The 13,536-nt window shown below is 29.0% G+C and overlaps 1 long non-coding RNA gene across 1 annotated transcript; it reads left to right on the forward strand.

The window, feature by feature from the left end:
• Window positions 1-11,071: 11,071 nt before the first annotated feature.
• Window positions 11,072-12,072, forward strand: LOC133829345 (uncharacterized). Its single transcript, XR_009891703.1, has 2 exons — window positions 11,072-11,268; window positions 11,796-12,072. It is a non-coding gene; the product is annotated as an uncharacterized LOC133829345 (long non-coding RNA).
• Window positions 12,073-13,536: the final 1,464 nt, after the last annotated feature.

Here is a 13,536-nt window from a genome sequence, read left to right on the forward strand (position 1 = left end):
ACATTTTCCACTTATTTCTCTATCATGTTTTAGATGTTATCGGATGTTTATGTATTGTGGGTGATATTGAGATTGTTGGAGGTGGTTGGAAAAAAAGAGATATCGGAGTTTTAACAAATTAGTAAGTATAAGTTAATGCATAAAAGTAATATTACAAATATATATATATGTTTGTTATTGTAGTTTTTAAAAAAATATATATCATATTTGATAATTTTTTTTATTTATTGCATTATTAACTTTTGTAAAATTTTATATATAGTTCGGTCACATCAAAAATTAGTTTGTGGGGAAACTTGGGGGAGACGTTCAATCCAAATTTGTACAATATAGATGGTGGTCCATTTATTGTGATAGTAACTTCTGTAACCATTAAATTTTTTTGAAGTAATTATTTATTTAGATCCCAATATTTAATATTTAAAAATTTAATATATATATATGTTAATTTACATTTACCGTAAATAGGTTAAGTTAGCTTCTCTATCACAAGTGCAAATGAAATTTACATAAATCTTCAAATAGATTATGTAATATCATTAATCGAAAGATTTTCCACCATCTCTAATGGTGTGAAAACTATTGTGAGTTCTAATATGAATAAGACTACTCCTGAGGAAGATATGTTCATGAACAGGATGACCATTCAAGAACTATTACAAGCTAATTGGAGTGGTGAATTGAATGTTTTTTGTCCCCTTGCCTTTCTCTTGTATTCTTCATTCATTATATCCTATAATTTTAATAAATACTAATTGTTTCATTGTAGGAATATATTGTTACTCTAAGAGGCAAAATTATAGAAATAGACAACTCATTTGGATGGTACTATGTCTCATGCAAAATTTGCTTAAAAAATGTTAAATCTACAAATGGTGCTTATATGTGTCATGCTTGCAAAAAAGAATGTGATTACCCTCTTGTGATGTAAGAAAATTATATTATATTTTCTTCTAATAAAAAAAATAACTATGTTATTTGTTATTTTTCTAATGTAGATACAAAATGCATATAAAAGTCATCGACAAAACTGCAAACACTACTTTGGTTTTATTTAATGTTGTGGCTGAAAACTTACTAGATACATCAATGCACAAATTATTTAATGAATTGTCTTCAAATAATAATGATGTTCCTGCACTGATTCATAGCCTTTGTGGGAAATATTTTGTTTACAAGTTGAGGTTGAATGACTATAATTAAAAGAGGGACTTGAGAATTTTACTGTATCAAAGGTTTTCATGCCAGATGAGAAATTGGAACGACAACATCAATTGAAGAAAGGAAAAAATAAGGTAATGTTATTAATGCTAAGTTCAATTTGTAAGCAAAATATGTAATAGAAATAAATTAATTATTTTTTTAATAATTTTATACAGGATCATCATAACGTCAATGATTTAGAAGATTTTGATGGAGATTATCACAAGAAAAAGAAGAGAAGAAACCAAATGGTTGATAATCATGATGAAGTTAGTGATGATGGAAATACTCAATAAGGAAAAAAAATTTAGATACATTTTTTAGTTTTTAAATTTTAGTTTTTAGTGTTATTTCTATTTTTTTTTTTTTATTCAACGATGGAATTTAAAATATATTTTTATTAATTAGTTTATTATTCAATAAAAAAAATAGACTACACTCTTATTCTTGTGTGAAAAAAATAGATATTTTAACATTTACACATAGTTTATGATGATGTGATCATGTGCAGTTTTTCTTGGATTGACAATAGGCTGTTTAAGGCTGACAAGTTAGATGCTTTAGAGCAATATTCGTCAGGTTTTATCCCCAATTGTCTGTTTAAGACTCCAGAACTACCATTGAAATTTAATCGTTTACCGCACTTTCAAACAAAAAAGGGGTGCTTTTATTAGTTGTTTTCCTTTTGTATATATTGGGTTGCCTTTGTAGAGTAGGAATCTTGCGGGCAGACTCCTTTTTTCTTCTAGGACATGATGGTCTCTACTTCAAATTCTTACCTTATAAGGTATAAATTTTAACGTTGTATAATTTAATAAAATAAATTTTCCATTCTTGCTGTTGTACTTAGTTCAATTCTATCTTTAGCAATATATATATATATTGAAGCTACATGTGTTTATATTATTGTAAATTAATATAAACTTCATTACACAAACATATTAGTTAAAAAAAATTTGAGTATTAACTAATTTCAATATTATTCCTTATCTTATTTGTTTCACAACTCATCTAATCAAAATAATACTACATATAAGTTTTTTTCCCAAATCGTGAATTACATTAAGTTTTTTATTTATTTACTAAATATAATACTCATTGTTAATCTAAAATGAATCAACAAATATATATATAAATAATTCTCAAACATCAAAAGGTCATGATTCATATTATGTTACTCATTTAGTGAAAATGTTAACAACTCCTTCAGTTATAAATTTTACACCAAAAAAATATAAAAAACTTAAAATTTTTACAAAAAAAAAACCAAAATCTTATTTTCCAAAAAATAATTGTAATACTAATTATTATAAATATCGCACGAGGCTCAGTTATATTGCCTAGTGTTATTATATGACAAGTACGTTAAATCTAAAGATTTTACATATACTAAGTGCAAATAAAATACAATGCACACGAGCTTAATTTTATTTAGAAATTTTTTAATTATTATTATTAAGTTTTTATGATTGTAATATAAATTTTAAATAAATAAACAATATTATATAAAATAATGACATAAACATATTAAAAGAAAAATTAAACTAAAACAATGTTTATGGTTTTTTTTTAAAAAATAACATGATAACGTTTTAGATCACAAACTACCATATTTAAGGTACAAAACATTCATAAACAATATTAGGGGTGACTAATATATAAAAAAGTCGCCCCTGATATTTATATATTTTGACCAAAAACAGTCGGAAATTTAGGCGATCCATTTTTTTTAGTGGAAATCGCCCCTAATATTCTTATGTGTCGCCCTTGATAATTCTAAATAACCCAAACCCTTTTGCCCTTCTTCTTCAATTTCAACTTCAGAAAATTTTCCCCTATATGCACCGAATCTCGAACCCAGACCCCAAAACATATTTTTCCTTTTTTTCTCCATTCTTCCTCTCCATATAAACCCCCAAACCTCCCATTCTTCCTCTCCATCAAAACCCCCCACAAACCTTTCTCTCTCTCTCTCTCTCTCTCTCTCTCTCTCTCTCTCTCTCTCCGACGGAGGTACTGAGAGGCCACCTCCATGCCGTCGCTGTCGGTGTCGATCGATGATACCTCCACGCCTTCTTCGTCGATGCCACCTCCACGCCATCGCCGCCACAAGCCTCCAGCCAAGAGGTAAGTATATATATACATTTAATTTTTATGTTGATTTTTGTTTTGTTTTTCAGCTTTTAATTTTAATTTTTTTCAAGTTTATATTGTTTTTCTTTTTTTCTATTTTTTTATAAATATATAGTTTTTTTATATATGTACAGTGCCGTATATATATATTTATTTATTTATTTATATATATAATGTGTGTGTGCCGACCAAAAAATATACAATTATATATAAATTTTAATTTTTCTTTAAATATATAGTGTGTGTCGAGTGTATTTATATATATTTAGTTTTTTTATTTATTTAAATGTGTTTTAATAACTATATATATTATGTTTGTATAGAAATTGAAGGAGTATCTCTTGGAAATTTGATGATTAGGTATCTCTAATTTTACGGCATCAAGGTATTTTTTATTATTTTGTTTTAATTAATTTAATTAATATGTGAATGTGTGTAGAAAGTAAGATGTGTTTAGTGATATTTATATATATATGTGTGTAGAATAACATATTGTGAATGTGTGTATAAAATTGTATAATGTGTTAGTGTTTGAATTTGATTAATAATTTGTATATTGTGAATGCTTTGTGAATTTTTTGAATGTTATTTGCATGGTTTTAAATTTTTGGGATAGGTAAGAATATAACCGTTATACTGCCGAAATTTTAGTGGAGTTAATTAGAATTGTTTTTGGTAGTGTTAGGATAAATCATTATAAAATTAATTGATAATAAATAATTATTTAATTTTGAGTTTATCATTATTAATTAATTAAATCAAGAATATATTAAGAATTAAATTAAGATTTAAAATATATAAAATGATGAATAAATGTAATATTAAATTAAATTTGGTGATATTAAAAATAATTAATTTGATACTCATGTTTATATTTAATTAGTAATAAAACAAAGTAACACGAACTTAATAAATAATAAATTATTTTTTTTTTAAAAATAATTTTAAAACAATGATTATTTGTAAAACATTATACATAGGATAGGATGGTTATTATCACATAGAGATAATTGTTATTGTTTCTAATAATAAAAAGCCATAGACATACATCTACTGAATGCCTTGTGGATAATAATCTGAGTCAATGTATTCATCCAGTATTACTAATTTTTCAAGATATGTTTTAAATATCTTGAAAAAGTGGGTAGTAATAGATGTGTGCTTATTATCTCGAAGGGATCCACTAGGTCGAAATAAGGTAGGTTGGAGTTCGGAGTAAAATTATTAAATAATAAACTATTAATTTAGTAATTAATAAGATAATTAAATAATAATAAATTAATTTAATAATTATATTATTAATTAATTAAATAATAATGATAATATGAATTTTTACAATAATCTTAGTAATATAACAAAGTAATAATAAACTTAACAAATAATAAATAATTTTTTTAAAATAATTAAAAAAAAAAGATTATTCATAAATTTAACATTCACTACAACAATTTTGCTTATATATTACGTGAAAATATGACGTATATTTAGAAGTGCTATAAATATATCCTAATAAAAAAACAAGCGACAATTTTACAAGTCTAACACAAAGAGGCGGCAAGTGAAAGTACTTAGCGGCAAATGAAAATGAAAAAAATCACTTGGTTTCCTCTCTCTCTCTCTCACTCGGTTTCAACCCATCCCTAATCTCTCAACTCCATCACCCTAATCACGCCTCATCCTCTCTCTCTCACCTTCATTTTCTCAGTTCCCTCTCCATTCTCCATCGCACTCTCTCTCACCAAGTCTATCGACTCTCTCCATCACGCATGCTTTGAAATCTGACCATGACCACGCCTAGCTAAAGCCATTTATTTAGGTGTTTAGCTTTGAAATCTGACCACGTCCACGCCTAGCTAAAGCTCTCTCTCTCACAGAGTCTATCGACTCTCTCTTCCTCACGTCTCGATACTCTAAAGTCCGACTGAACAACACCACATTTAGTCTCTCTTCACTCTTTCCCGTTGAGTTGTTGGATCACTCACGAGCACGGAGCAGCTAAAGCAAGACCCAGTTAACCCAGCTAAAGCAAGACCCAGGTAACCTAGGGGTCGGAAGAGTAGTATTTAAGGAAAATGTGTGCATATTTGTATCTGTTCACAAGAAACTTATAGTGACTCTATATTGTTTAGTATTTGATGCCGACTTTAGACTCAATGCACACTTCTATGCAACCCGAATGAATTACCTATAAGAAAAAAACTAGGCGAACTAAAACTGACCACTTTAGTTCTTCAGTAGTATTAGAGAATTAACTTTCACTCTGTACATGAATCTATTGAGATTCATCTGCTTGTTCGAAAAATGCAGTGCCAAATTTTCATTTCCAATAGTATTGAGCATAATTATATTCGGTTGATGACGATAAATGATATTCTTTTCAGGCAAAGTTTTGGAAACAGTATGTGGAGTCACACATGGCTGTAAATAATGATGATGCTACAAAACAAATATTTAGCCGTTGTTTATTGAATTGTCTTCAAGTTCCACTTTGGTATGTTTTTTGAATCGTAGTGATTAGTGAACTATGGTTGCTTTCATGTTGTATATGTAAATTTTAAATGATGTTCTTATCAACTGAGATGCATTAATGATAGTTATAAACTGTTTCTTTAACCATGAATACTATCACTAGCTACACCATCTCTCTGTAATATATCTTTAACAACTAGTAATTTGTTTGTTTCTACTACATATATGTTCTGTTCTATATCAGTGTTGTTGGATAGATCTACTTGTTTATATATGTATTCATGATTTTTTTTTCCTGAAGAATCAATTAGTAGTTACCCATTTGTTAGATTAGTGCAACTCCTCTTAGACACAACACACACCCAAACACTTGAGTTTGTATTTGTATTTTCTAAATTCTATCTTATTATATTTTAGATGACAGATTTGATATTTTGATATTTTCGTATGGACCAGGAAAAAGGACTGATATCTGAATATCAACCCAAATTTAATAGTTCTAGGGCTGTCTATAGGGAGCGCAAGAAATATATTGACGAAATTGATTGGAATATGCTTGTTGTACCACCAACTGGCTCGCACAAGGTAATTTTCTGCTTTTCTATTGTAGTGTGCTTTTTTTAGCACTGGTCTTTTGTTGTTTATCCTTTTCTCATTTTCCAAACATGCATGGTTCACTTGGGTAAAAACTTGTGATCTAGCACTGGTATTTGATATTTGAAACTAAGTTGTAATTGTATGGCAACTTGAGTGCATAGGTGGGTTGTTTAGTACAACTTGTAGTGGGTTTTACTCTACTTGTGACATTGTTTCTTTTAACCTAACTCCTTTTTATATTTAAACAAGAAAAATGGAAGTACCATTTTTTAAGAAGCTTTTACTTGAATGTGTAACTAAACTTGTAAATTTTAATTTATTTTTTACTTCTCTTGTTATTGTAGGAAGAAGTGCAACGGATGGCATGGAAAAATTTGTTAGAATTTGAAAAGTAAGAATCTATACTATATTTGTGGTAAAACTTCATTAATGGTTTTCAATTATCCTCGCTATTGCTCAGTAATAGAGAGGAAATTTTAATCGCTATTTCATAGAATATTAGGTTGATATGCATACATATATATGGTTTGTCATTAAACCGGCTTTTTTCTACTTCCTTGGTGATGTTAGGCCGTCATTTGGTGAGTGACTTTATGCAAAGAGTAGCAGCAAGTCTTTTCAACTGAGTAACATTTATGGATTTAATTCATAATTAAATATTTTGATACCAAGACCAAGTCTAACACCAGAAGAAAGCCCAATATTAGACATTTACCAAAACATATAACAAAATAAGAATAGAATAAATCAAGTGAGAATTATTTTTTGTTTTATCAAAAAGAAAGAAAGGGGGTCTAGTTCCATTACCCAAGTGTGTAAACTTTGTTGAGACCCATGATTTAGTTTCTACGCCTTTCATTTTTTAATGCTTTCCACTATGAATTGTGATAAGGTATTTCTTTTGTTTCCAAATGATCAAGTAGTTGAGTCTTTGGAGACCTTGAATTCGACTGATTTACTTGTGGCTTTTCTTGTTGCAGTTATACATGTTTAATGGAATAGTTAAATCCTTTTGTAAGGTATTTCTTTGATCAGTCTGATTACAATGTGATTGAATCCTACATTGCTTTGTTTTTTTTTTCACTATTAATGGCAATTATGAGGAATTATATTGCGTAGAGATACTCTTTAAATCTCCATAGAGTTATCTGTGTTTTTTCTCTTCTGTATTTTAATATTAATATTTTACATTATTTTTGTTTTTAAATGTTATAAGAGAACTTGCTCCTACAAGTCATTTTTTATTATTTTTGTTGTTAATCAATACATAAACAAGTAATAGTTTACAAGGTAGCAGTTTGTAGGAATTGGCTATTAGATACACACTGGATTTGTAAACATATATGAGATGAAAACTTCTAAAACCAATTTCAAGTTTTTGATTCAATTGTTGTTGTGTCTCTAGTTAGTTTTTTGGTTTTTATATTTTATTAAGTTTTTTTATTCATATTTCTATTTGACAGTTTTATTTATGTATAATTTATGCGTTTATATTTATATGGATATTATAGACTTGTGAAAATGGTAAATCTTGATGAATATTTTAAGAGCCTCTAATGTTAGACATAGAGCCTAATTTGATGTTTTAGTGCTTGTAGTCTCTTCTAGTTTTGTACAAGTTAAGCATTGTCAAATAATTCTTTTAACATTAGAATAACCAAAAGCCCTTAAAAAAGATTTTTCTATAGTTATCTTATTGGTTTAAGCAAAAATTAGTCACCATGTGCATAACAACACATTAGAAACACTATATAATCAGCAATAAACTAAAAAAAACTGTTACTTAAATTTTAAAAATAGAATAAGAAAACTATGTATGGTTCTTGGTATGAATTAAGTTACTCAAAAGTATGTTTGAAATAAGTGAGCTACTCTTTGATGTATAGTTCTTGTTAGCAATTATGCTCATATATTACATTAAAATATCACATATTTTAAAAAGTGATATTTTCGCATGCTAATAGAAAAAGACACGGCTAAAATAAAATATTAGGCGGTAAATGAAATACACTTAGGCGCCAAATGAAAGACAAAAGCAAAAGAAAAAATTAGCATCCCTAATCTCTAAGGTTGAATCCCTAATAACCCTCCACGCCTCCTCTGTTTCTCTCTCACACTCAGTAACTCTCTCTCGCTCTATCTTTCTAATCCAAATTCTACATCCCAAAATCAGATACAATTTGGGGTTTGTAGATTGAAGTTGTTTCCGTGTCTTTGTGAAAGTCAGATATGATTTGGGGTTCGGAATTTGAATATTGAGGTTGCTCATGGGTATTTCATTATGCTTATTTAAATCTCTGATTTACACTCCCTTGAATTCGTTCTCAATGTAAAGTGGCTAGAAAATTTGTATAAGAAGATATATTGTCATCTGATTATGTCTATTTTTGTAGGCATACCCATGTTAACATTATTAATTTATTCGTTAAAAAAATTAGTGACAAAATATTTTTTCTATAATAAGTAGTCAAAATATTTATCACAATGCTTAACAGGTAATGCTTCACTAAAGCTTTAAAATTTTATAATCAGAAAATGAAAAAAGAAAAATTCCCTAACAGATATGCCTTTTTTATTTTTATCTTTTTCTAAACCAATGCATGATTGATGGAATTGCTTTTACAATAATCTTTTTAAATTGCCTAACACTTTTTGTTTATTTATTAATGTGGCTCGCTTCTCTTGGCTTTTTATATATTCTTTTTCCATTTTCTTTTCTTAATTGGTGGCAGGCATGTTTGGTTCTCTTTTAACTCTTTTATTATTTTCTTTTACTAACAAATCTTCAGTTTATTGGTTTAAGGTTCTGACACTAGGCTGTGAGTGAGTGAGTGCAATTCTGGTTTAGGAAGCATGACGAACTGTACTCTTTGATATGATGTTATTAGTACTTAAAAAAAATAAGATATGCCCAATTGAAAAAAACTTATTTTTGGATAAATTGAGTCGGAAGTTTAGTTGTATTGAACTTTTCAAATTATTTCTACCAGCTCCTTACTTACTACTACTACATTACAAAGAGGCTGGCTTTGCCATTTGGGTATCTCTGGTTTCTCTCAACTTTCATGTATCAAATGGAAACTATCAATATAAAGTATGTTGTTGCTTTCTTCTTCATTGCCTTTTCATTCTTGTTGGATTACACAAATGGTGTGCTTTCTTCCAAAGGGGTTAACTATGAAGGTACGTAGAGTTTTATGAGCATTTTTTTTATGTCTGCTTTGTATATGAAGAAATTTACAGATGAAGTAATCTATCTTTTTCTCTACAAAAAAAATTTGCAGTTCAAGCTTTGATGGACATTAAGAACTTGTTTAAGGATCCATGCAGTTGGAATATGGTCACTTACTCTCTTGATGGTTTGGTCATTAGTCTGTAAGTAAATTCATGGTGAAAAACACCAAATTTTAGCTTATATCGGCAAAATTTGAGCTTATATGTCACAAACAAATTTGAGACTTGAAACTTTAAGATTTTTTCTAAGTAGTTGGGAATGGTTTTTGGTGCTATAGAGGAACTCCAAGCTAGAACTTATCAGGCATCCTTTCTGCAAGTATAGGCAACTTAACAAATCTCCGGAGTGTGTAAGTGGAAAAACCAGTGTTGTCATTCTCATTTTGTTAGTCTTCATAATTTGTTTGCTACTGACCCTTTATTTATTTGTTTATTATTATTATTTCTCTGTCTACAGACTATTACAGAGCAATAATATAACAAGTCCTATCCCCACTGAGATTGGGAGGCTCCAAAAGCTTGACACACTTGATCTTTCCAATAACAACTTCAATAGTCAAATTCCCAACACTTTATCACACTTAAAGAGTATTCAATACCTGTATGTAAACTCTGTTGATTAATTTTGAGTTAAACATTTTCATGTTAAGCTTGATGGTAATTACATGATTTGGAACTAGATCAGGCGACTGGACAATAACACTTTGAGTGGAGCAATTCCTGCATCTTTGGCTAACATGACACAACTTGCCTTCCTGCAATTCTTTTCAACTTTTAGGATTTTAATACTACTTGTTATCAAGGCTCCATCACAAGTTGAATAGTTTATAAAAAGGTTTTATGGGATTTTTTTTAATGGTCTAGGGACCTGTCATACAACAATCTAAGTGGTCCAGCACCAAGGTTGCCTGCCAAGACCTCAAGTAAGTCATTTTCTATATTGTAATTGTTGCTGTTGTTGTTGTTATTAAGAAAGAATATTTGAGAGATTATCATTAAATAACATGTTACAACTGCTCTAATTTGCTTCTTTATGCCACTTTTGAAGATGCTCAAACTGCTAGGAGACCCAAAAACCATAAAACTGCTTTAGTCTTTGCTTCAAGCCTAGGCTGCATTTGTCTACTAATTCTTGGGTTTGGTTTCCTTCTTTGGTGGAGGTACAGACACAACCATCAAATTTTCTTTGAAGTCAACGGTTAGTAAGCCTAACTCATTTTTTTAAGCAATATCATTAAAAAAGAAACAGAAGAAGAAGAGAATAACAGTTATAGGCTTTAAAAATTTCAGAGCAACATCATGAGGAGGTTTGCCTTGGAAACCTGAGGAGATTTCAATTTAGAGAGCATCAGATGGTAACAAACAACTTCAGCAGCAAGTAATTGGTTGGAAAATGTGGTTTTGGAAATGTCTACAAAGGATGTCTAAAAGACGGTACAGTAGCAGTAGTTAAAAGGCTTAAAGATGGTAATGCCATTGGTGGTAAGATTCAATTCCAAACTGAAGTTGAGATGATCAGCCTGGCAGTTCACAGGAACCTTCTTTGGCTTTACGGGTTTTGTATGACGGCCTCTAAGAGGCTCTTAGTTTACCCCTATATGTCAAACAGCAGTGTTGCCTCCCGCCTCAAAGGTAAGCTGGCCTGTGATGTTCTATTTTTTTTATCAAATTTATCTTATGATATTTTTCCAAAGCACTACTATCGAGAAATATAGGTTTTCATCACTAGTATCTTATTGGAAATAGATATTTCTTCTTTGGTATCTAAGTTCATAATTTGTAATCATTCTATAATTTTTATCAAGTAGACATCTCTATTGAAATGCCATTGATTGCCAAACCACTGCATATTGGCAACTTTAAGTCTTGGAATCTTTTCATATTCTCTATGAAATTAGGCACTCATGATAATTATCATGCAATCAAGGGAAACCATCCATGACAATTGTTGCTTCATTTTTTTTAGTAGTTCTATTTGTTCTATTTTACAGTTCACTATCAGGTATGAGTTTGAGCATTAATCATTTAATTTCTTATGTAGTTGAGAAAGCCGATGTCACAATGGAAACAAGAGCATAATGAATCAACTTGTTTTATGTACTCTTTTAGTTTACTATTAACTTTAAGTTAAAGCATTAATTATTTAAATTTTGTTGTAGCTAAGCATATGGACTCACAATAAAGACAAGTGCACAAAGGATGATGAATTGAAGGATGGAGCAAGTTTCATGCATGATTTACTTTTGTGTATCTTGTAATGTTTTTGTTTTTCATTTTTGAAGTAAAAAATGTTCAAGATTATAAAACTTTATTATGTTATGCTTTCAAACTTAAGTTAGAACTAAGATCTCATGAAGTAGACACATTCATGGTTTGAATTAGTTATTGTTTAATGTAATACTTATGGTTTATCAATCTATTGAGAATTATATTTTATGATTAATTTTGATTTTTTTTTTATCAAAATACAATAATGAAAATCTTTTAATTAAAAAAACCTTATAAGTATACTTATCAAAATAAAATTTAAAATATATTATCCACACTAAAGTAACAAAATTTTATTAATAGACTTTTAATATGTTATGATTTAGAAACATATTATAAGCGTAACAAATCGTTATGATTTATATAATATAAGAAACTAAAAACGCTATCAAAATAATCAAATGTAACAGTGGAAAAGTGTTATGCAAAAAGTATAAGATTAAACGTCAAATTTATAACCAAATATTCTAACTAAATGTTATTATTTGAATATTATAGCAACTAAAAATGTGTTATTGAATAGTTTAAGATAGCATCGAACATAACATTCGAATACTGTTATAGAAAAGACAGGACTTTTAATAACAGAGGCTATGTTAGCATTTTCAGAAGTGTTATCAATACTCCCGGTTAGCAGTTTTTAAGTGTTATGAATACTGTTTTTTCTTGTAGTGATTAATTTGAAAGAAGAAAAAATAAGTTTGATAATTAAAAAATAACTAATTATAAAAAATCTTGACAAATTTGGATACTAAGAATGGAAATAATTACCTATAATTAATTTCAATTCTATTTAATTAAACAATAATTAAAATAAAAATTAATAACAATCATAACTATAATACACATTCTTAATAAAATGCAGCTTTAATTTTTAAAGAACATTTAACCTTAAACATTATAAAATAAGACCTTATAAAACATCATATATATGATAGAATGGTTATTATCACATAGTGATAATTGTGATCACTTTGGTAGGTCAAGCAGTCGGGGTACCAGTAGCTTGGAATAGACATCTTATTATCGACGAAAGTGAGCGGGGACAGGTAATGTCTATAAGTTATTATTGCCTGAATTATTTTATTTTGAAATTTATTTACTTTTTCCTTGGATCATAAGCAGAAGAGAAAGCGATAAGATATTGAGGCAATGATACCTTCCACTTAACATCCACAACCCCCAAAGCTTCCGCCTGTAGAGCCATTGACACAGGAGGTAGTGCCAATCTCTCATAATGATTCGACATCTTTGTCAAGCACTTTGACCTCTTTATTGAAGTTTGTATCATCATGGGATAATGACCACCACAAGAAGATTAATATCCCATCACATGTTTTAGGATACAACATGGGTGCTATGCTTTTCAAGGATGATGTGACACAATTTTGCAACACGGACAATATTGGACAAATTTCGATGATATTGTGTTTGAGGTATATATTCATGCCTTTTATAATTTAAAGTTTAAATTATATGCAGTCTTTTATAATTAAATATGATTAATTTCTAGGTTGTTGGATGATATACTACATACGAATGGGTTGGATCATTTGTATGCATTTCAACATTCAGGTGAAGTTAGTGTAGGTCATGAGAATAAGAGTGCTCAAGCACTTAAAGAACAATTCA

Source organism: Humulus lupulus, chromosome 4 (genome assembly GCF_963169125.1).
Source record: "Humulus lupulus chromosome 4, drHumLupu1.1, whole genome shotgun sequence".
NCBI classification, from domain to species: Eukaryota; Viridiplantae; Streptophyta; class Magnoliopsida; order Rosales; family Cannabaceae; genus Humulus; species Humulus lupulus.